The sequence below is a fragment of the Ovis aries genome, chromosome 3 (genome assembly GCF_016772045.2).
Source record: "Ovis aries strain OAR_USU_Benz2616 breed Rambouillet chromosome 3, ARS-UI_Ramb_v3.0, whole genome shotgun sequence".
Lineage (NCBI taxonomy): Eukaryota > Metazoa > Chordata > Mammalia > Artiodactyla > Bovidae > Ovis > Ovis aries.
Window position 1 is genome coordinate 140,055,482 of NC_056056.1, and position 25,475 is coordinate 140,080,956.

Below are 25,475 nucleotides of genomic sequence, written 5' to 3' on the forward strand. Positions count from 1 at the left end.
GCTTATAGCCAAGATTTCAGGAGAGGAGGGTGCATTTTAGCTCTGAAGTACAAGACACATTGCTTCGAAGAACAGGGAGAAAAATGAGAAGTATAACTTTGTTTTTAGGCATAGAAGTAAAACTTTGTTCCAGTTCTATAATAACAGCTTCCTTCCTCCCTCCTTCAATTCCCCAACCCTGTGAGACAAGGACAATCGTACTAATGAAATCCGCAGTTGCAGAACCTGAAGATCAGTTTATATTGGGTTTTACTCTTTGGGGAAGATAAAAGGGGCAAGGTGTTAGACTTTCCAATGAGGCAAAGAGGCAAACAAAAATTACCCAGCATTTGGGTATCAAGGGTAGCAATGATTCGAGGAAGAGTATAACAAAGGAACTGTGTGGCTGAGTCAGAACCATAGTGACTTGTGTGAAAAACAAAGGGAAATGAGTCCTGTCCTTTCTGGCCAAGGCGTGCAGGCAGCATGCCTAAAGCCTGGGGGCAGCCTGCTTTCCCTTGGGGCTGCTTGAGGGATTAGGTAAATATAAACCTCTTCAAATAACCCAAGATGTGAGAAATTGAAAGCATAGCAAGCTGGAGTAGTCATCAGAGGATATATTTAGGAGAGCTTATTTTGCAAGCTAAAATTACGGAACAACAAGATGCAGTCAATTAAAAGTATTAAAGGGTAAAGTTTCTATGATTGGGAGAGAGTTGCCATCTATGACAAAAAGTCAGAAGGGACCATGATTCTCCAAAGATCAGGCAATCATTTTAATAAACAGGCTCATTCTCCCTTGCCCCAACAGCCAGTTTCTACATCAAGACTAGTTCAAGATTTCAACAAGAGGAAGTGGTTTACAAAGGAATCAGCAGGAACCCAGAAATGTTTAATTAAAAAAAAAAAAATGACCACACAAAGAAAAACTTGCTCTGTATACCATTTAGGTTACACGTGTTTTTTAAGTAGCAAAGGGTAAGAACTTTAAAAACAGACACTGCTACAAAATTTCACTATATTCACAGAATTCTGTATAGCCTTTTAGGTACTGTCATATCCCTTACCTTGGTGGAGCCTCATAATTCCCTACTTAGGTAGAGCAAGAATTATGGTCATTTTACAGATGAGGAAACTGCAGCTCTGGAAGGTTAAATATATTGATATGGTCACACAGCTAATAGGGCAGGACTGAAATATGAACCCTGTCCGCATCATGCTTTTTTTCCATAGGTTCCTCAAAAAAATAAAATCTGGGCTCAGCTAACACGTCATCAGTGTTTTTCATGTGCCAGACACATGCTAAATTATTTGTATTTATTGTTTCATTTAATCCTCAACCACTTTCCTCAGTTGACAGATGAGGAAATAGAAGCACCGAGAAGTGAAACAACTTGCTCAAGGTCACAGAGCTTGTAGGTGGCAGATTCAAATCCCCAAGAGCGGCCACATTTTAAAGAGGTCATTTGGTGTGATTACACATAAATAATAATTCTATGGTCTTTTTTTTCATGCTTATTGAAATATTATCAATTTATGTGATTTTTCTGCTTTAATTTTCACAAAAACACTTTAAGGTGTGTAATACTGTTCTTCTGGATCCAACATTTAAAAAGCTCTGTATCTTTTAAAATGTTACTAAAGCTGAGCGCCTTTGCCTATGTTTCATCCTCTCTAAAATGAGAAGGTGAATGGTTATCATTAAGATTAGTTTATTCATGGAAAACACTTGTAATTAGCACCAAGTGGTGCCCATGGCAGGCTTCTGCCTGTATAAACTATTTTCATTATTGCCCATGGCCTGCCTTCCCCAGTATGGCTAAGAACTTGAGCTGTAGAAATCCACTTACTACCATTAAGGCAGATGCATATGTCTCGCCAGCATTCAGGATATGCTTTAAAACAAATTGGAATAAATGATCAAAAGTTCAAACAAGAAAGTGAATGGCTGATAACAAAATTACCAAGTTCAAAATGATCTGCAGGACCTGGAAATAAATGCCTCCAAAGAGGAGTAAAATGGAAACCACATTTTTTTTTTTAACTTTCCAAGAAATACATTTCACTTAATCCACTGTGAACCACATTTCTGTTAAAATGAAATGATTATTTTCCAAAAATAAGTAGTATGAAGTCACATAAAAAGCTAATAAAGTCCACGTCCAACTATAAGAGAGCCTTATTGAGATCTCACTTAAAATTGAGGAAGGAAATCTGTGGTCAGGTTTTTATTTCATCTTTAATTTCCCACGGTTTTCAAAGAGCCATATTACAACTCTCTCTCAAACATGTGCAAGGAAGTATTGTGATTGTGAAAATAGATACTCCGAATACCTAAGCTAAATATTTACATTCTGCCTTTTTTAGTTGAACAATTGACTTTGTTCTTTAGCATTTAGGTCAAAATATTTAAATGCTGTAAAACATCAATAACAAGAGGATATGGCTTTTCACCAGATAGTCTAAACTTACTGGTTTTAGCAAAAGCTTCACAAGAAGGAATTGGGCACTTGAAAAAATGTTAACTTGCATACACCCTGGAAATAAGGAGAAAAGGGTGGGGGAGGTGTCAGTCATTTATTCTTTTTGGCACAACACCACATTTCTTCCACTTCCTTATGTTTCTGTAGTTAAGACTTGCTGAGCATTTACACCTACTTACATCATTGCAACAATAGCTTCAATTTTCTGACTTTACATAGGATTTACTTCAAAGTAGTTCTTGGATTGACATGCCTTCGTTTATTTATTTTCAGAGCATGTCTGTCCATAATAGGTATGGGACTAGCATCTTATCTTTATCCTACAAAATTAAAACTGGAGGTACTAGGGGATGAAGGGACCTGCCTCCCAAAGACCAACTATTATTAGGAAACTTGCCTTATAACTCACATCTTCTTTAATATGGTAGGGTGTTTTCCCACTGGATTATTTTTCCTTCACATAAGGGAGCAGCCAGGTTGACAACTGGGCAGGACAGACTACCTGGGCAAATTCCAAGAACATTTTTGGAGGATGGGTTAATGTGACCCAGCAGTGGCTCTGAGGCTGGAAAGAAAAAGGGAGGCTCAGAGAAGTGTGTATGTCTTGTGATATTCAGTGAGCTACATGTAACTACTGTTAACAAGACAGTCAAATCAAGCTGTGTAAGAAAAGGTGAGAAACAGAAGTGTTTTCTAACAAAGTTCTTTCCTTGTTAGTTTCATCCGAGGCTTCCGCTCAGGCCCTGTGTTTTGTGTGCGCCTCGTGCCTGCCCAGCCCGAGTTCTCCTCTGTGTTATTGGAACTGCTGTTGCAGGAGCTGGAAGGCCAGCTTCCGCAGCCGCCAGCTCGGGGCAAGAGGCTTTATGCTAGGAGACTACAGAGGGGAATGTCCGACTGCACCAAGCCGGTGATATTGATGACGCTGGAATGGCACATTCTTCAAGAAGGAAGCCATTCAGACACCCTTTGCTGCAAAAGCCACAAGGAAACATTTGGATTCCCGCAGTCACTTCTCTCAAACCTGACTTGAGCTGCCAGGACTGAGTCACTTTCTTTCCACTGTGGCTCACATTACAGGTGGCAGGTTCCACCTGTTTCAATATTTGAATGATGACAAAAGTGACCCTTGAGAGCTGAGTGACGTGGGCAGCTGAGCAGGCTTCCACACCAATTGTAAGAGAAACCAAATAACCTGCCCTCTATAAAAGGGATTACAAAGACAAATAAGGCCAAAAGAGGGTGTTCCGAGAGGCTCTTTTGTCTAAAGCTCTTTCTGGGGGTTAACGAGTGTTGGAGGGATCAGTTTAAACAGTAACAAGAGAGGGCATAAGCTTAAGTTACAGCAGAGAGAATGAAGGTCAGATATATTAAGGACCTTCTGAACACGAGAAAGCTAACACAGGAGAAAGAATAGACCATGCAGATCTCTGAAGTAAGATCTGTCACAAGTCTTTCTCAAACTAGGATTTTCGGCAAGGAAATAGGTTTCTGCCCAGTGAGGCACCTTGAGAAGAGAAGATTCAAAATCCTTCTTTGTGATTTTGAAACACTCTTCCCCTCAATCCCTCCATCCTCGCCCTCCAGTGCAAACCTCACCATTATCTGTTTTGTGTGTTAATTGCTATAGTACTGACTATAATACCAGGAACAGATTTCTCACAGCTCTGCTTTTCACCGCATTCACCTTCTCCAAAGCACTACCCCTTTCCAACCATCTCTCATGAGAGGATGAGTGATTAATTAATAATGATTTAAGCAATGGGGAGAATTTTACCAGTTCTCCTCCATCTTAATCTTGCCAATCCAAGAAGTCACAGAAAGAGGGGACAAGGTTAGGGAGTGGCAGAGTAAACAAGCACTTTAAAGAGAAGCTCAGAAGATAGGGGGTTTTGTTTTGCTTTTGCTACTCAATGTTTTGTGCAGCTTTGTGTTCGTAACTCCACTGCTCTCTGCCTGCTTCCCTCATAAAGCCTACCCATGTCTTCTCCTGATGCTATCTAAATAACAAAGAATCCAGCAATCAATATAGAGTCTTTCTTCCTCCTGTATCTGGTCACTCACACTAAAGGTTTCTGGAAGATATAAATTTCCATCATCAGAATCTCAGAAAATGACCGTGAGTTGGACAAAGCTGGCCCTTTCAGTTCAGTTCAGTTCAGTTCAGTCGCTCAGTCGTGTCCGACTCTTTGCGACCCCATGAATCGCAGCATGTCAGGCCTCCCTGTCCATCACCAACTCCCGGAGTTCACCCAAATTCATGTCTATCAAGTCGGTGATGCCATCCAGCCATCTCATCCTCTGTGGTCTTCTTCTCCTCCTGCCCCCAATCCCTCCCAGCATCAGAGTCTTTTCCAATGAGTCAACTCTTCACATGAGGTGGCCAGAGTACTGGAGTTTCAGCTTTAGCATCATTCCTTCCAATGAACACCCAGGACTGATCTCCTTCAGAATGGACTGGTTGGATCTCCTTGCAGTCCAAGGGACTCTCAAGAGTCTTCTCCAACACCACAGTTCAAAAGCATCAATTCTTCTTCGCTCAGCTTTCTTCATAGTCCAACTCTCACATCCATACATGACCACTGGAAAAACCATAGCTTTGATTAGATGGACCTTTGTTGGCAAAGTAATGTCTCTGCCTTTGAGTATGCCATCTAGGTTGATCATAACTTTCCTTCCAAGCAGTAAGTGTCTTTTAATTTCATGGCTGCAATCACCATCTACAGTGATTTTGGAGCCCCCAGAAATAAAGTCTGACACTGTTTACCAGTGCTTATATGATGTGAATAATATTTATCTCTCTCTGAAGTCTATAGTCTCTCACTAAAAGAATTTATAGAACAAGAATAATCTTGTGATTAAAGATTATTTTAATTTAGGAATTGTTAGTGAATTCAATTATAATAAAGACATGGGGATAATTGTATTTCATGTCTGAAAAATCAATATACATTTGATGCCTTTCTTTAACTGCTACTAGCACTGATATTTTCAGGATTAAAACATCTGTAGTTAAACCATCACAATTCAGCATTTCCCACTGAGGAAAAGGCTATGGCTGGATTTTCATTAGATGATGTTTATGGACTTTTTATCAACGAAGATCATGGGATCCAGTCCCGTCACTTCATGGCAAATAAATGGGGAAACAATGGAAACAGTGACAGACTTTATTTTCTTGGGCTCCAAAATCACTGTAATTGTGACTGCAGCCAAAAAATTAAAAGATACTTGCTCCTGGGAAGAAAAGGTATGACCAACCTAGGCAGCATATTAATTAGCAGAGACATGACTTTGCCCACAAAGGTCCATATAGTCAAAGCTATGGTTTTTCCAGTAGTCATGTATGGATGTGAGAGTTGGACCATAAAGAGGCTGAGCACTGAAGAACTGATGTTTTTGAACTGTGGTGTTGGAGACTTTAGAGAGTCCCTTGGGCTGCAAGGAGATCAAACCAGTCAATCCTAAAGAAAATCAATCTTGAATGTTCATTAGAAGGACTAATGCTGAAGCTGAAGCTCCAATACTTTGATCACCTGATGCGAACAGCTGAGTCATTAGAAAAGACCCTGATGCTGGGAAAGATTGAGGGCAGGAGGAGAAGGAGACGACAGAGGATGAGATGATAGGATACCATCACTGACTCAATGGACATGAGTTTGAGCAAGCTCTGGGAGATGGTGAAGGACAAGGAAGCCTGGCGTGCTGTAGTCCATAGGGTCACAAAGAGTCGGACACGACTGAGCAACTGAACAACAATGAACTTTTTATAATCATTAAGCCTCATCACATAACTAGATTTTCATCTTCTACAAAACTTTAAGGATCAAAACAAATATATTAAGCAAGAAAGGATGGATGTGTTGCTGTATCTCCTCATCAAATGGGAAAAATAGCATAGGAAAACAGCCAAGTTTACCAAAAATCACAAATACAGATCATCGAGATAAAGACAGAGAGCAGAATTCCTGAATCCCAGGCAAGGACAGATGATTCTGTGTCCTCTCTTCCACTGTGACACACGTGCCCAAAGGGATGTGCAGCTGACACACTGTTTGTCCCTTAACCCCCCTGGGATTTACAGGTAACACCCAGGCCCACAGAGTTGAAGTCACATAGCTAGTAAGAGAGGCCTCCTTCCCACCTAATGACCACGGCCCTCTCCCAGACACTGATCTGTTCATCGCATGTTCCATCCCAGAGCAACAGGAACAGACTGCCTCATTCATTCAGCCAACATATACTGAGAACCTAGCAGGCTAAGCCCCAGGAGGAATGGCTAAATCTCATCTGCTAAAACACATTCCTCGCTCCCCTCAGTGGGGAAAAAAAAAAAAAAGAGAGAGATCAGAAGTCAAAATGTACAGGGCCCTAGGTAAGGACAAGGTTTGGACAGGCTTTAAGGTTAGACAGACCTGGATACATAATCTGACTACACTTTGCTAACGTGTAACCTTGGGCTTCTACATCCTCTTCTGTAAAACTGTGAAAATTCCTCAGAGGTGGTTTATGAGGATTAAATGAGATAGCACTTAAAAAATAATAATAATAACATAGTGTCTGGACATAGTAAGGGACTGAGTAAGTGTAAGCAGTCAGCGCTACTGACTTACACCAGGCTGGGAGTGAGAAAAGTATCAATACTTCTGCCGCTTTTTCTTTCTTCTCCCATCAGATGGCCTCGGGGCACACACCTCATGCCATCTGAACCACATCAATATGAGAGTTATGGGTAAGTTACAGGCGGCCTTGCAAGGCCACTTTTAGTGGACTCTGTGTGTGAGGTTTCCTAACTCTGTGTGTGTGTGTGTGTGTGTGTGTGTGTGTGTGAGAGAGAGAGAGAGAGAGGCTTTCTTGCTAAACCATGGCTTTTAAATTCCTTAGAGTCTATGAGTCATCCACCTGTCCAAACTTGTACATCTTCTGCAAGTAAAACTTCAGAACCTTGCCTAATAAGTTTTTGGTTAATAGATACCAGAAAAGATGAGAATTACTAAACTGAGAAGCAAAAAGAAGTGTACTGAGTTTCCCCCAATACACCCTGTATGCATTGTCTCTATAATTCCTTTAATCCATAACCATGCAAGGCACTCCATGAAAAGAGACACGGGATACTCTGAGTTCCCCTGGAGGACTTAGGATAAGTGCTGGGAAACACAAAGTGACGGGCATGGAGATGCCCAGGCAGTCAGAGCTATATAAAGACAGGCGCGTCAGTGCTCAGAAGGGCGAACATCTATAAGACACAGGGGTTAGCAGGATGACAGTCAAGAGGGAAGCAAGACAACACCTGTTTGGAAACACTTCAAGGAAAAGAGTTCTGAAGGGCAGTGGGGTGACAGGCAGATGTCAGAGTTGACAAGAGGGAGCAGAGCAGAGATGGCAGGAGATAACAGAAAAAGTGACCACTGGAGAGCAGAGCAAAAGTGAAGGGATTTGCCAACTTCTCCAGGACCCCTTGACACCTACATAGTCGGAGAGAACCAAAGAGTGGAGTATGGCAAATTAGAAGCATATATAATTATGTTGTCCATTTTCCCCCTTCCATGTTCGTTTGTATTAAATGTGGAATACAGACAAATGGTATTTAACTTTCTACTTACACTTATCATAGTGGGAATGTGCATGCCCCAAACCCAAAGTCATACAAACAACTTCAAAACCCCAGAAGTGAATTATTAGCCTCACATGGCTCACTGAAAAGTGGAAGCATCCAGGAGGAACCGTAGAAGTTCTTTTAACTACAGAACTACCTATAATTTAAAGACAAATAAACTTCCAGAAATGGTTTTGTTAACATGGCTTGCCATATATGATGGCAAGTTTTTAATGACTAGAACATTTACAGTTTTACTTTTTGAACAACAATGTCTAATCCAGCAGTACTGTGTAGTCAGTGGAGACTTTTATAAAAATACTCGTTGACTAAGCTGGTCATGCCCTTGACTCAGGTCATGAGACTCACAGGCATATTCCTTGCAAGAAACTTTGACTAGATCCTCCACGAAGGCCCTGTGGGCCATGTGGGTGACAATTTATATATTAATAGTAAAATAATATCTCCTTTAAGGAGCACATTTGAGGTGACAAACACTATTCTAGTGCCTTCCTCCTCATCATCTCCAATCCTTAATTAAGGAATCCCACCCTGTAATAAAGCAGATGTCTTTAGATATGAGAAAACAGGGGCTTTGAAGGAGAGACCGTGTTCCCAAGTTGCATAAGTCATGGAAAGGAGACTACAGTCCAGCTCTCTTGAATTCCACAGCGAGGTTGGGGAAGGGAGAGGGTGTCTTACCTAAGAATCAGATTACACGAAGAAATCTCTTAAATCTATGCTTTAAACTGAAAAAACAAAATAAAAAACAAATGAAAAAAACTATCTTTGTAGACCTGTAGATAGTTTTTCAAATAGAAAATTAAATACCCAGTAAATAAGCCCCAACAGTTACCCCTGTAAGGTTGGAACTAGACCCTGAACCGCAACTAAGAGCCCTTCCCCAACCCATCCCCTGAGGAAAGGAGGTCAGATTCCTCCAGGCACCCCAAGGCCTCCATCCCATCAGCCTGCCAGAAGTTCTGCTCTCCAGGTCTGACCCCAGAGGTTGAAAATAATTGCAGTCTGAGCTCTCACCTCATTGCCACTGACAGCTAAAATCAATCTTACTAGTCAAGACAATCTCATAGGAAACAATCTATAATATCCTTGAGACATTTGCCTCTGAGAAGATGGATCTGGTACAGTCGCCTCCGCGCCCACCCTGGCCCCTGCTCGGCTGGCAAGGGGAGGCGCCTGTGGGCGGAGAAGAGCCGCCAACCCCAACACCGGCCTGGCCTCCCGCTGGCTCCGCATCCTCGCCCCCAGGAGGGTGCCTGGCCCGCGCGCAGGAATAACAGCAGCCTCCACCGAGGCAGCAGCGGGGAAAAGCCAGTATGTTCAAGTTGTTGTTTCTGGCTGGGTGAGCAAGTCTAGACCTCGGGAACTAAGAGGCCGCCTGGGGACTGGCAGAGGCCCGTGTGGAAACGGGGCTGCCTCTCCTGCGTCCTGCCTGACTTCCAAGGTGACGCCCACTGCTCCTGCACTCCCCGTCTTTTTACCTGAACCCCAGAAAAACCACAGTCACCACCTTGGGAAATCACTGTGACCAACACGCCCCGGGGACGGCATTTCTGGCGCAATTGGACAATGCCAGCCATTCTGCACTCTTTAAGAAGGTGTAGGTGAGGGGGCTGGATGAAGTGTGAAGCTGTGACACTGTGACTTTATACTGTGAGACAGGAGATGGCCAGGATATACAGTAGAGCCTAGACAAAGCCAAAGTACTGTTGATCACAATAGGAAGAAATTAAAAATCTAGAAGAAAAGGGGGATTAGTATTTAACACTGCATCCTTCATAAAGAAGGCACAACTTCTGAATTCACATCACTTGTATTTTCCAACACAGAAAATGTTTATCCAGCTGCAAATGTATTTGGAATGCATATTATTCTACAATCCCTCTTTCCAAATTCTATTTTCAAAGTCCTTCTTCTATTACTTTTTTTTGCTAGGTCTTTTTAATATTGATAATCATCTTTTTGAATCTCTTCCTCTCTCCTAGTTTGAATCTCTAGGAAAAATGATAATAGTAGTAGTAAAGTCAGATATAAAGGAAAGAATCAAGAAGAAAGAAGGCTTTAGATCTGAATCCTGATTTCAGAATTCCGTTTTGAAGCATGATTTCTTTCTAAGCTGCGTTTATGAACACGTGCTCCACAGTGGCTTAATGATCCCTTTCCTTAGAAAGCATCCTGAATTTCAGGACCCATGCCCTTTCTCCTCCACTTGCATTGCTTTGGTTTAATCCCGCCTTTACTTTTTTGCCTCTCACAGAGATCGGCAGCCACTGCTTTCCAGGGCTCCAGGCTCACCCTCTCCATGCCACCCTACCCTACTGCTCTGATACCCAAGTAGCATCCTAAATTTTAAATCTCTTAATGTTCGCCTTAAAACTTTTCGTTGGCTATCTATGACCTAGAGCAGAGGTTCTTAATAGTTTGGGACATTTGATTAGAGTTTTGGTCACTCTTTGTCACTCTTTAAAAGCAAATCACTCAGGATAAATAATAAATCCTGAGTTAAGAATTTCTTCCTTGGTCTCGAGCAGAAGTCACTAAAGTGGTGTGGTGTACCCTGGGGATACATTAGATGGCCCATGGTGGTACAGAGAAAACAATTGTTAGCACTTTTATGTTTACACATTCTTCGTCTTTAACAAAACTAAAAGAATATGATTAGGAGGTCATTTAAATGTATACTGATACTGATGTATGAAATGACACTGGCACTCTTGCCCTGTCTGGCTTTTACCTAACACATCGAAGATTCTCTAAAAAGAAAGGAAATTCCACAAACACGGGGTAATGCTGCATCCTCATTCACTTCTTCACCTTCACCTATGGTCATGATTTGCATGCTATAGGTTGTAAGATGCCATGGACGGTTAGGTTATGAAAACTGAGTCCTTCATAAAGGAAATTCTTTGCAATTCTTTTAAGTTAGATGAAAAATTTCACACCCATACCAGTCTGCTAGTTATTTTGTATCCAAATAATTAAAAAGAGTTATTCCACTGCAAGATGATTTGCATATTTTCCTTTTGCAAATGACAAGGATCCCAAGCTGTCAGACTTTTTCATGTGAGAACTAGTGGCTGCCAGAATTATGCAGATATTTTCAGGAAAAGGAATATGCTTGGTCAATCTCTTTAAGGTAAAGATGGCCTTTTGATGGTGAATCAGAATGTAACTGCTTTTCTAAAATAATTTGCTATTTTGAAAATGGGTATGGTAGGCAGTCTCTGAGGTTGCCCCTCCCCATCCCCATCCCCTCTTCCTGGTGTTCATGCTCTTGTGTAACCCCTTTCCCCTTGAGGGTGGGCTGGACCTCAGGACTCACTTCCAACAAAAAGAATATAGGAAGGTCGAGTTCATGCTCAGTCGCTCTGTGGTGTCCAACTCTTTTGCAACCTTATGGACGATAGCCCACCAGGCTCCATGGGGTTTTCCAAGCAAGAATACTGGAACGGGTTGCCATTTCCTTCTCCAGGGGTCTCCCCAGCCCAGGGATTGAACCCACATCTGCTGTGTCTCCTGCACTGCAGGTGGATTGTTTACTGCTGAACCATTAGGGAAGCCCATAGCAAGGTTACCTTTGAGATTAAGTTACAAAAAGACTGTGATTTCTGTCTTATGCTTGCTCTCTTTACAGAAAAGCCAACTGGTAAGGAAGTACTCTCTCTGCAATAGCCATGAAGTCTCAAGTGAGGTCTGCCAACAGGCATGTGAGTGAACTTGGAAGCAGATTCGCCCCCAACCCAGCCTTGAGCTGCCTGGAAAACTGGCCACCACCCCAGTTGTAGCCTTGAGACAGGAGAACGCAGCAAAACCACCCCTAGATTCCTGACCACAGAAACCATGAGATAATAAATGTCTGCTGTTTTAAGCCACTAATTTTAGGGATACTTTGTTACACAGCAATAGATAACTCATGCGAATGGAGAAAGCTTTCCAATCATCAATGAGCTGATGGCTGAAAATCATATGAATGCATTTCATTAAATAAAAGAAGATAAAAAAACTCTCCCATCTGCACATTAAAAAAAAAAAGAAACAGAATTCGCTAGCCTATTTTTTTTTAATCCCAGATAAAATTATCAGTGGATTTGAACTAACTGCTAAAAATACAGAAATGCAACACCTTCTAAAGAATTTTCAATAATGAATGAATGATTGACACCAGAGAAGATGAAGTTATTAATTAAACTTCAAGAAAGATCTGAATGTAGTGCTCAAAGTAAATAGAGTTGTGATTTGGTCAATCCTGCTAACAAACACTCCTGTTGAAACTCTCTTTGTGTAGTATCTTGTTTTGATTAAAACTAGAAATTAAAATAAACTGAACTTAAAACCAGTCCTTCAAATTACCCTATCACAAGGTATCACACAAAAGTTTTCAAAAATATATAACATTTTCAAACACATTGCTCATGCTAATATTTAATAATATTTTTGTAGGAGTAAAAATTTTAAATGTTGTCTATGTAATCTTATCTCTGTGTATTTTGTAAGAGATACAATAAACTAGTATGATGTACATGTACATAAACAATTAAATATCAATATAAATTATTAAATAACTACCTAGTTGGAGAGGACAGGCTCAAGTTATTTTAACAATTGAAACAGTTTATATATCCCTGACCTTGAAAGAAAGTCCAAATGCTTTCCCTGAGTGTATATAGCTTCCACCTATCTTTCTAGCCCTGTGCTTAGAGCCACTTGCAATTCTCAAGACACTCTTGAGTAAGCTTAGAAGTGAATCCTCCCCCAGAAGCCTTTCTTCCAGCACCACCCCTACCTGGCCGCTATGTTTACTAAAAGTTTCTTCTCATATTTCAATGGTCAGCTTACTTGTCAGCTATTCCACGGCATTTCCTCTTCCCCTTCCCCTCCCTCCACCTCCCGAAATATACAGTACCTTTGTAATTCCTTGATTACAGGACTTACCGCACTGTGATAAACGTCAAGGATTTATTTTTCATCTACCCTTATCAAACTGACGGCATCCTACAAAATTTTCTCAGTAGATGCATGTACAAATGAACTCAGTTTTTCAGATCATTTTCCTCCATGGTTCAAAGCCTAACAAGGTGAGAAGAGACTCTTCCTTCATCTTATCCTGGCCAGCTATCTGGAAATTTTACCACCAAGATTCTGTTTAATAAACTTTTAAATATTTTTTCCGAAATATTTAAAAATTGATTTAAGGGCCAGATCCAGCATTTGAGAGCAGCTTTCTTATAACGTTGGGTAAGCCAGCATTGTCTGCCAGACTGCCTCAGGTTAAATCTACTTCTGCCGCTTGGGCACATTAAATATTCTCATGGCACTCAATTTCCTCATCTAGTAAATGAGGAAAATAATCATTAATGCATATAGGTGTGGCACAGAGTAAAAGTTCAATAAGCGTTGGTTATTATCCTGTGCTTTTGATATTCAGCAAATGAGTAATAAGTGTTAACTAAGCTCCCAGAGTGGATCTCCCATGTACCTACCCCAGTGAACAGATACGTGCGTCCACAGAGAGAGGCATCTTAAGGACAGGGCTGTGTCTACTTTTATTTTCATTGTTGTAACCCCAGTGCCTGGCATAGAGTAGGCGCTCCATTAATGTTTATTGATTTATTTCAAAATTCCCCATACATTCCTGCCTTGTACAGATTTGAATTCGCATTGTGGTTCAGACCACCCTTTGGAAAGCATTCTCAGGGTGGCTATTGTCAGAAACAGGATGTGGGGAAACAGTTAACGAGGCTGATGTTGCAGGAAAAGCTGAGAAAGAGACATGGGAGGAAATTATGGTTCAATAGGGTCCAAAAGTCTATCAGTAATGTGATGGGAAATGATTCACAAATGCAGTATTTACACACAAGTACAAAATGTTCCAGTGACTTCAAAAAGTAAAATGGCTTATTTTAAAACAAACAAACAACAACCTTGACATATTCTAACACAGAATAAAAACTGTTTAAAATTGAATCAGTGTTGTAGTCAGAATTCTTTCAGTTATAGGTGACTAATGCAAAGTTAACTGCTATAAGAAATGAATTTTATGGGCTTGCATAAATAAGAGTAGAGGTTTGTCTCGGAGACATGTAAATTGTCGTCAGGTGGGTCTTTCATCTATTTATTCCTTTATTTATACATCTACATGTCCATCTCTCTGACTTCCAATCTATCTCCCTAGCTTTTGATTGTCTCTTACTTCAGGCAAGTGTTCTCCATTTGGCAGAGAGAAAAGGGGGCAAAGCCACCAACAACTCCAAGCATACATCATCTCAGTTCATTAGCCAGAGATGGGAAGTTCCTTTTCCCTCCTGGGTCTGTGTAGGGTGAGAAGGGTTGTTGGATAACTGGAACAGTATCTGTCTACCACAACCATGATGGAAAAACCACTCCAAATTCTACTACTTCAACACACAAACCACTTGCCACTTTCACATTTCCTGGCCATGCTAGTGAATAACTTTCATATAGTATCCTGGCACATATTTTTTCATTTGACATTTTGTCATAAGCATTTTACCTGTTGCTACACAGACTTTATAATGACCAGTTTTAAGGGACCGTGTAAGATTTAACTGTGATTAGTCATTATGCAATAATTTACTTAATCATTTCCTTAGTGATTTCTGCAATTTCCAGTGCTGTTATAATTTTAAAATAAAGTAATTATTCTCTTCCTACCTTTAGTCTGAAAATATATATTTCCTCAAGATACTTCCCAGAAATTGGATTAATGAGTGAAATGGTAAGAACAGTTACATAGATCTAGTTCTTAAGATATATAACCAAATGTATATTTAAAAAGTTGAACCAAATTTCAGTGTATCCAATGATGTGTATATGCTACATATCACCATATTATACTGAGTATCATGTGCAGATAAACCTTCATGAAGTCATGATGCCTGAACATTCTCACCGGTTCACAGTGTTTTCATTAATAGCCTGACTCTCTTGAGGAAACATACACGAGATGACTTAGCCCAGTACATAGTACATAGGTAATAAAAATTAGGTAAATCTGCAAAGGAATCTATTATGTTCCTACTTATGTTTCTAGGAAAGTCCACCCTTTGAAATTTGGGCTTTGCAAATTCAAAGCACAGCACAAAGATAAGCAAAAATAAATCTGTGGGGTTGTTTCTACATTAAACTATACAGAAGTTAATTTACCTGCTGACTTGCTTGAGCTTCTCTTATCTGTTTTGGAAAACAATCAAATAAATCTGAGGGTGTTATTCTCACAGAAGCATAATGCAATTATTTGGAGATTCCTTCTCTAAGATTTTTTTTTTTTCCCAAGATTAACCAAGCCCACCATTGCTCAACATGGTGTGTCAAAACCCTGGGTGTGTCAGAATGACTTATGGAAGGTCAGGTCATGATTTTATGCTGTCTCCTGGGCCCCATCCCCAATCTTCCCACTGAGAATTCCCATGGAGAGCCAGGCATTGGTAACTTTTTCAATCTGTTTAGGTGATTCTGACACAGAGTCAGAAGCCAACAATCAGGGAAGCAAATAAATGAGTCAGTAATGAGGTATTAGTATTTCTGCCAGTTATTTTTAACCCTTCAATTTAAACTGAGAGCAAACTTGATTGGGGGCTTTCCTTATACCTTTGTCCCGTCTCATGGTTCCATGAAGCACCTCTGACCACTCTCTGTGGCCCCGCCTGCTGCACTTCCTGCTTCCCACAGGAGACTGTGCTTCTTTAGGTTACCAGTTCCTGCACGTGGGTACATCCACCCAAAGCCTTACTGAAGGATCAGTGGGTGCCCTAGGCTGATAGATCCATGCCGTGTTCTCCAGAATCCACCTACGTCACTCTCTCAATCTCCTGGCTCCCAACTCTGCCAGGAAAAGGGCAGCTATTTCTTGGGCCTCCTCAAGCCCCATGAGTAGTCATCTATTTCTGCATCTCACCTTTCTTTCTAGACCACACGCTCGTTGAGGGCAAGCTGGCACATCTTCCGTATGGTTTATAAGACAGAGCCTGGAGCCTAACAAACATCAGATAAATGTGCAATGAACAGAGTGTGAGGAGAAATGTGACTCCTCTCCATGCATGCTCCATGCCAAACAGCATGTGAGGTCTTTCCGTGATCTTATGTTGCCTGCATCACAGCCCCTGGGAGGTAGGATTTAATATTCCCAATCTGCAGGTAAGAATAGAAATTATCATCAAATAGAGCCCATTCTGTCTGAGAGTATTTATTAGTAAGAACATTAAAAAGTGAGAATTCATTCCCCCTTCTCTACCTGCTGCCTCGTTTTCTTGAGATGGTTTGCTCTAAGCACACAAAACTCCACAGATCCCTGCCATTACAAACATATAACTACCTAGAGATGTGTGCTTTTGATTGGAAATTATCAAACCGATGAGCTCTAACCCAGACAAGTGCCCTTTCCCTTTCTACATCATTCATTATCATGAGATCTTGGTATTTCAGGTAGGATTGTGCCATTTGGGCTGGGTACTTAAGATTCCTCTAAGGCTGAGTCATTTTCAGGTTTTAATGTCAGGAAAGAGACATCCTGAATCACCTTCTGAACCTGTGCTACAGACCTGCTGTAATACCCAGTATCAGTTGTTCTAGAACCTTACATAATTGATCTTGTGATTTGAAATTGAATCACTTTCCAGTCTTCTTCCCAAGTACTCGCCCTCCTGAACTGCACTCTATTACAGCTACACTGAGTCAGGCAGCTAAAGAAAATGAAAATGATCATTCCTAGCGCTTCCACTTTCACTGAGGAGCTTCGAAGTCACTCTGAGCCCCCTTTAGCCTCAAGGGCAGAGTGAACCACAGGCAAACTTTTCCTCAGTCAGAAAAAATACTGAGGGTGAAAATCAGAGGAAAAGGAGATCCTTGCACAGGCCCAGGGATTCGGGTCCTTGGTCCTCCAAGGACTCCGGCCCACCACTCACCCTGAGGAAGTGATCCGAGTTATGCTCACCCTTGTGCCCATCACCAGGTAGAGAATGTGCATCAGTGTGAAAAATGTCAGTGTGCAAAGTGTGGTAAAATTCATCAGGACAGACCCCACTTATTTAAAATTTGAGGTTGTAAAACCTGAATGTTGACACTCACTCCATTTACAGATAGGGAAACAAAGGCTCAGAGAGGTTAAGTGACTTGCCCGAAATCACACAGCTGTCAAGTATTACAACTGTGGTTTGAAGGTAGTCCTCCCAAACTTAAATTCAATGTTTTGTTTAATAAAGAGTACTGCTTTTAAGGGGGAGAGAAAGCTGAAATTTAACTTTATTCCAAGATAAAATAATTTATTGCCTAAAAAATAGCATAACAGGATATGTAGAGAAGAGGGTTTTTCTAGTTTAAAAGAGATAGTTAGGAATAAGGAAGAAGTAGGAGATTAGAATTAAAAGTCCGCTCTTCAATTTACCAGTTGATAATCTTGGGAAAGTTGGTTGACAGCCATGAACTTTGAATTTTCTTATATATAAAATGGACTACCTACAGGATTATTGTAAGACTTAAATTAAGTAATCCAGATAAACTAGCAGAAACTCAGGTGCTCAATAAACACTCTTTCTCTTCCTTGACACAGACGTGTTAATCATCATTCTCATCATTCTTATTCATTCATTGACGAGTCCTCTTAAGGACTCTTAGATAATGTGACCCTTACGGTCTGTAACTGTGTATATTTATTTGCTTAAATATTTATTTTTCTGCCTCTTCCCACTAGGAGGTAACCTCAGAGAGGACCAGTGCGTTTCTGTCCTGTTCTCCTGGTTCCTAGCACAGGGCCTAATTCATACTGACAATTACAAAAAATTAGCAAATGACAGAAAATAATTAAAAACTTCGTAGATGTAAGGTGCTTTTCCTCACCTTTTCTTAAAAAGAAAGGGTAATATTTTTGCCAATTATTTTAGCTTATATGTGCCCTATATTAAGAATATGATTATATATATATATATATTTTTTTAAATTATGTAAAATTGAAAGCGTTAGTCACTCAGTCGTGTCTGACTCTTTATGGCCTATAGACTGCCAGACTCCTCTGGATTATGTATCAGTTCAGTTCAGTTGCTCAGTCATGTCCGACTCTTTGCGACCCCATGAATCGCAGCATGCCAGGCCTCCCTGTCCATCACCAACTCCCGGAGTTCACTTAGACTCACGTCCATCAAGTCAGTGACGCCATCCAGCCATCTCATCTTCTGTCGTCCCCTTCTCCTCCTGCCCCCAATCCCTCCCAGCATCAAAGTCTTTTCCAATGAGTCAACTCTTCACATCAGGTGGCCAAAGTACTGGAGCTTCAGCTTTAGCATCATTCCTTCCAAAGAAATCCCAGGGCTGATCTCCTTCAGAATGGACTGGCTAGATCTCCTTGCAGTTCAAAGGGACTCTCAAGAGTCTTCTCCAACACCACAGGTCAAAAGCATCAATTCTTCGGCATTCAGCCTTCTTCACAGTCCAACTCTCACATCCATACATGACCGCAGGAAAAACCATAGCCTTGACTAGACAGACCTTAGTCGGCAATACATATATATCCAACACGGTGTATACCAATATAGTTATAATGTAGTACACTGAATTATATATTGGAGTTTCTGTTATATATTTTGGGCTTCCCTTGTGGCTCAGCTGGTAAAGAATCCACCTGCAATACAGGAGACCTGGGTTTGACCCCTAGGTTGGAAAGATCCCCTGGAAAAGGGAAAGGCTGCCCACTCCAGCATTCTGGCCTGGAGAATTCCATGTATAGTCCGTGGAGTCGCTAAAAGTCAGACACGACTGAGCAACTTTCACTTTCATGTTGTATATTATAGTTACATATATAGTTATGTATTTTGTATAATATATAGATATATATTTAGTTCAAATGTAGTATACTAACTTATATACTAAAATAATGCAATAAATATTATGTATTATATAATAATATATTACTGTAAACATGTTATATATGTAATAAATTATATTTAGATATAAAAATAAAGGATATGACAAATATGAGATGGTAGTTGCCACTGGAGAGTGAGGTAAACATATAAGCACTTGGAAAGAAACAAAGAGAAGCTCAACATAGGTCTGCAAATGTCCTACTTCTTTTATATTAAAAGGGGGGATATACATGCACCTCAGTGTTCACAGTAGCACGACTATGGAAGTGATTCTAAGACATGGAAGAAACTTAAGTGAATGGATAAAGAATATGTGATATATATATATATATATATATATATATACATATATAAGTAAAAAATAGTGAAATCTTAGCCATCCAAAAAAATGAAATAATGCCATTTGCAGCAACATGGATGGACTTGGAAATTTTCATACTAAAGTGAAATAAATCAGACAGAAAAAGACATATCATATGATATCACTTATATATGGAGCCTTAAAAAAATGATACAAATGAATTTATTTACAAAACAGAAATAGACTCACAGACATAGAAAACAACCTTATGGTTACCAAAGGGGAAAGGTGGGAGGGAGACAAATAGGAGTTTAGAATTAATGGATATGCACTCCTGATATATAAAATAAACCACAAGAACCTACTGTATAACATAGGGAACTATGTCCAATATCTTGTAATAACCTACAATGGAAAAGAATTTGAAAACTTATACATATCTATATCTATATATCTATCTATATATATATGCATATATATACTGAACCATTTTGCTGTATACCAGGAGAAAATATTTTTTTAATAATTTAGAAAATGATAAAGTCAAACAGAAAAAGAGCTGAGAGGATCAGCAGAGGTAAAACTTCATGGGAAAGAGGCATTGATATGAAAGAAATACACCAAAACTGACTCTGCCTTAACAGTTTTAGGAAGTGAATAGTCCTGTTCCAAGTTTACAGGTGGGGAAGCTGAGGCTCAGCAATTTTTCAGGGACAAGTAGGCAGTAAGCAGCTGGGCCAGGGTTTGTCAGCCTCAGACGTTGCTTCCACCACTAGGATCCAGTATGATTTCCCAGCAATCAGATTATCACAGCAGAATTCCCAGTGTATCTGCCCTTAGAAGAACTTATATAAGCATCATACAGAGCAATGTCACTCCGCATAGGAGAGGTTATCACTGAAACGGCTTTTAGGCAAATACAGTATTTGTGAATCGTCCCACTATTGTAAATCCTCAGCTGCTAAACTGTATCCCCCTCTTTGCAACCCTTTGAACTGAGGCCTGCCAGGCTTCTCTCTCCTTGGGAGTTTTCAGGCAAGAATACTGGAGGGAGTTGCCATTTCCTCCACCCAAGGATAAACCCCAGTAGATCAAATGTGTCTCCTGCATTGCAGCCAGATTCTTTACTCACTGCGCCATGGGGAAGCCCATTATGATCATTCGGTTCAGTTCAGTTCAGTTCAGTCGCTCAGTCGTGTCCGACTCTTTACAACCCCATGAATTGCAGCACGCCAGGCCTCCCTGTCCATCACCAACTCCTGGAGTTCACCCAAACTCATGTCCATCGAGTAGTTGATGCCATCCAGCCATCTCATCCTCGGTCGTCCCCTTCTCCTCCTGCCCCCAATCCCTCCCAGCATCAGAGTCTTTTCCAATGAGTCAACTCTTCACATCAGGTGGCCAAAGTACTGGAGTTTCAGCTTTAGCATCATTCCTTCCAATGAACACCCAGGACTGATCTCCTTTAAAATGGACTGGTTGGATCTCCTTGCTGTCCAAGGGACTCTCAAGAGACTTCTCCAACAACACAGTTCAAAAGTATCAGTTCTTCTTCGCTCAGCTTTCTTCACAGTCCAACTCTCACATCCATACATGACCACTGGAAAAACCATGGCCTTGACTAGACGGACCTTTGTTGGCAAAGTAATGTCTGCTTTTCAATATGCCATCTAGGTTGGTCATAACTTTCCTTCCAAGGAGTAAGCGTCTTTTAATTTCATGGCTGCAGTCACCATCTGCAGTGCTTTTGGAGCCCAAAAAAATAAAGTCTGACACGGTTTCCACTGTTTCCCCATCTATTTCCCATGGAGTAATGGGACTGGATGCCATGATCTTAGCTTTCTGAATGTTGAGCTTTAAGCCAACTTTTTCACTCTCCACTTTCACTTTCATCAAGAGGCTCTTTAGTTCCTCTTCACTTTCTGCCATAAGGGTGGTGTCCTCTGCATATCTGAGGTTCTTGATATTTCTCCCAGCAATCTTGATTCCAGCTTGTGCTTCTTCCAGCCCAGCGTTTCTCACAATGTACTCTGCATATAAGTTAAATAAGCAGGGTGACAATATACAGCCTTGACGTACTCCTTTTCCTATTTGGAACCAGTCTGTTGTTCCATGTCCAGTTCGAACTGTTGCTTTCTGACCTGCATATAGGTTTCTCAAGAGGCAATAATCCCCAAATCTCAGCAGTTTTTCAACAGCAAAGATTTATTTCCCTTTCACGTTTTATAAGTACTCTGTGGCTCTGCTCCACGCAGTTTCTCTATTCAGGATCAAAGATCAACGAACAGCTTCTTTAGAGGACAGGAGGCCTGTGATAGGGGAGAGTGGCAAATGTAAAGGCCGATAGTGTTTGCCTGGAACTTCATTCAGACATGCGCACGCTGCTTCTTCCCAGTGGGTTGCCCAAAGCAAATCAGGTGGCCAAGCCTGATGTCAATGGGACCAGGAGGCAGACTCCCCCCACAGAGAGGCCCCATAAATCATCTAGATACTAACAGGCATGTATCAAACTATGAAACGGTACAGCAAATGATTGAGATTAATAATACAGTATTTCACAGATACTGTGTTTTCTGCTCTTTGTAGTCAACAGGTAGACTCCATTTCCAACAAACGTAGCATTCGTTTTTCATCATTTACCCAAATTAGTTCTTCAGAGGCTTAGGCTGCTGGTGAATGTATTTAAATATTCCCTGACGTTCCCTGTCCTTTTGGGAGGGTGGTAATACAATAAATAATAAACATTCACGAGCCATTGTAATATCCTATGGTTCTTCCAAAAATTGTTATAGCCACACCAAATTGATTCGAAAATATTTTCTTAGATCCACAGATGTTAGTTGCATCATAATAATACTTCAGAAGAAACAAATGGCATGAGTGCCCAGACCAGGTTTATTTTGTTAAACAGTGGTTTGGAATTTTCCCACTGTGGGTGTCGCAGTCTAAGTGGAAGGAAATTCATTAGAAACACCTGTGTCTGACTGACTGCTCTGTTGTCCCATTTTGAAATTCTTAATAGTTTTAAACAAGCAGTCCACCTTTTCATTTTGCAGTGGACTCCACAAATGATGTAGTCAGTCCTGTTCAGACCCGATGTTCCCTACCCTGAAACAATTTCTGTTACTTGTGCTCTCATAAGGCCCTGTGATTACAGCCCTTGATATCTCTCTCATACTGGAATTTAATATTATATTGTCTTCCTTCTGGTCTGTGAGTTCCTTGAAAGTAGGAACAATGATTAATTCATTGTGGTACTTCCAGCATCTACTACCCAACAAATATTTGATGAATAATGGATTATCAGATATGGGGTTATTTTCATAGTTTCCAACTTTGAAATTTTTCTGTCCTGCAAAAGGAAATCACTCAGTCCTTCAAGAGTGTTCTTCCTGTGCTCTTTGTCAAAATTTCCAAGTAAACCAATAGCAGCGGTGTGCCATCTTACATATCTTCAGGTTGCTGCAGTGCTCCCCAGAGGGACCTAAGGGTCCAGCTGAAATCTCACATCACTCAAATCTGTCCCCCAGACCACTTTTTTCCTCCCATACAATACAGAAAATCATATACAGTAGCTCACTGATGTCTGTTACTTGAGGTCTCTGGCTACTGCCAGAAGCATACAGAATAAAGACAAATACAAATTACCCCACTCCAGGAAAAAGATAAATTAGAGACTTATGGAGTACATTTTCCCAATCCTACACAGAAATTAGGAAAGTTCCCTGTTGGCTCAGGGGTAAAGAATCCGCCTGTAATGCAGAAGACTCAGGTTCCAATGGAAATGGCGACCCACTCCAGTATTCTTGCCTGGAAAATCCCATGGACACAGAGGAATCTGGCAGGCTACAACCCATGGGGTCTCAAAAGAGTTTTACATGACTTAGTGACTAAACAACAAACAACACAGGAATTAAAAGATTCTATTTTCAATTCATAATGTCTTTCTGATGCACAATAAGGATTAAATACAAGCTAAACTTCAACAGGCCACAAAAGGAACTACCTCTCTCTACAGACCCTTATCTTAGAATAAAAATAAACTGGAGCATGTGCCACTTGTGTTTAAAAAAAAAAAAAAAATTCTGAGCAGTTCACCAAAGCCAAACTGGGAGAAATTATCGTAAAGTCAGTGTTGTTTGACCGGCATATGCATCACGGTCCAACACAAAGACTTGGAGCCCAAACATTCATGAATTGGAATCCTGACTCTGCTGTTTATCTGCTGTGACAGCTTGGGTTATTTACCTAAATCTTTCTGAGCCAGTTTGCTCATTTTTAAATACAGGTGATAATATCTGTCCCCTCGTAGTCTTATTAAGAAGAATAATGAGAAGATGTATGCAGGGCGCTTAGCACGGAGCAGGAAAAGCACAGAAAATCTCAGGAGCAGCAGTTACATCCTTCCAGCTGCTCTCATGCCCCAATTCCTAGACAGCCTTTGGGCCCTCCTCCACCTCTACCTCATTCACACTATATTCCATTCCCTTTGTCTTCTCCTCTAAACTGGTCTCTAGACAGACTCCATTAATCCCCCAAACCACAAAAGTCAATAAATATCTTTAAAAGAAATACTTTCAAACTTTAGGTTTCTGTGGACAATTTCTTCCATCCCACAAGAACATTGTACTGTGTATTTTAAACTTTGTACTGTGTACTCTTAAAAAATATGAATAGACATACATCAGGAATGACCTCTCTGATGCCAATAAATAACTCAAATAGGTCAAAGAAATTTTGCTTTGCTTTACTGAAAGAAGAAATGGCATCACTGACAAGAGGCAACTAATATACAACATGACTCAACCCAAGGGAATTGTTCTCTGTGGCATTTTTCTTCTCCGGTTGCCCTTAACATTATTCATAAATAACATTTGACAAGGAAAAAAACGCAATAGTAAAACTATTTTAAAATCTATCTCCAAATATGTACATATTATGTTTGTTACTGTTTAATTTTCCATGATTTCACAGTCCAATAATTCGGAAGTGGAGGGGAGGGAAAATGATGCCTTTAAAGCCTCAGTTAGCAGGTACATGCCTAGATCAAAAAAAACAGATAATTACCAAAATTTTCACTCTGCATAGAGTTATGTAGATACGTGTGACAGTGTTTAACAACACCAGAATTTGCTGCTAAATAAACCATGATTGAGTACCTATTCTGTTTAGATGAAAATATTGTGCTATAGTGACACCAAATCAGAGACTACAAAGGCCCTACTAAATACTATTTAGCTAAACTCTATAGAGTCCCAAGCCTGTAGAGTAGAATGGTAGATCAAAGCAGAGGAAAAAGAGAATCGGATTTAAAGTTAAAAAAAAAAAAAACAACCCAGATTTGAGTGACAGAGAGGCCTCAAACAAAGCACTTGATCTTCTCAGTCATTAAAATTAGAATAAATATTATACCCTTGATTTATTTCAGAAGGTTGGGATGCTTGGATGAAACTTCAAATAGGAATGAATTTTGCAAAATATTGTATAAAACACAAGTAATTTTATTTGAGTGAACTAATGTCCTGAGAAGGTTCAACTGCTACAGTGTGAGTTCTTAACCTGAGATTCACTGATGGACCATCGTCACTGTCACCTGGGTATGCAAAACCATAAATATATCTGTCCATGGACATTTTTTGAGTGTAGGGGCCATAATTTTCATGAGTTTCTCCAAAGGATCTTTGGTTTTTCTCTTCTTTCATGCCTCACTCCACAAATTAAATACATCATTCTAAAATACTTTGGTATCTTGACTGAACTGTGATCACATATTTTTGTAAATGAAATATCCTCTTCTAATGTATATAAGTTCAGATTTCCACTGTTAGGATTTTTTTCATAAAGGCATCATGTACATTTGGAAAAATTTAAGGTTAGAAGGAAATGTGGCCCTAAACTGGTTGGTTGCATTGCTTCCATGCAAACAGGGATGGAAGGAAATGGTTTCTTAATATCTCTTCCCATCTTAAATGCTTAGTTACCTTGCTGCCCTTTATTTGAATTGATCCCTATGAATCACCTTAGAAATATCCTTGGTCCTGAAATAATAAGAACATAATGCAAACTCTTTATATAATGATGTTCACCCACAATGCTATTTAAAACATCAAAATACTGGGGGGAGAAACTAAATATTCAATAAGTGATCACATAGCCTAGTATGGAATATTATGCAACATAAAGCGATACTTTCAAAAGATTTTTAACAACATGCTGAATATTAA

General features: G+C 40.2%; 1 long non-coding RNA gene across 1 annotated transcript in view; it reads right to left on the minus strand.

The window, feature by feature from the left end:
- Positions 1–25,475, minus strand: part of LOC121819119 (uncharacterized) — a 57,313-nt gene that overhangs the window by 14,429 nt on the left and 17,409 nt on the right. The gene's annotated exons all lie outside the window — the stretch shown is intronic.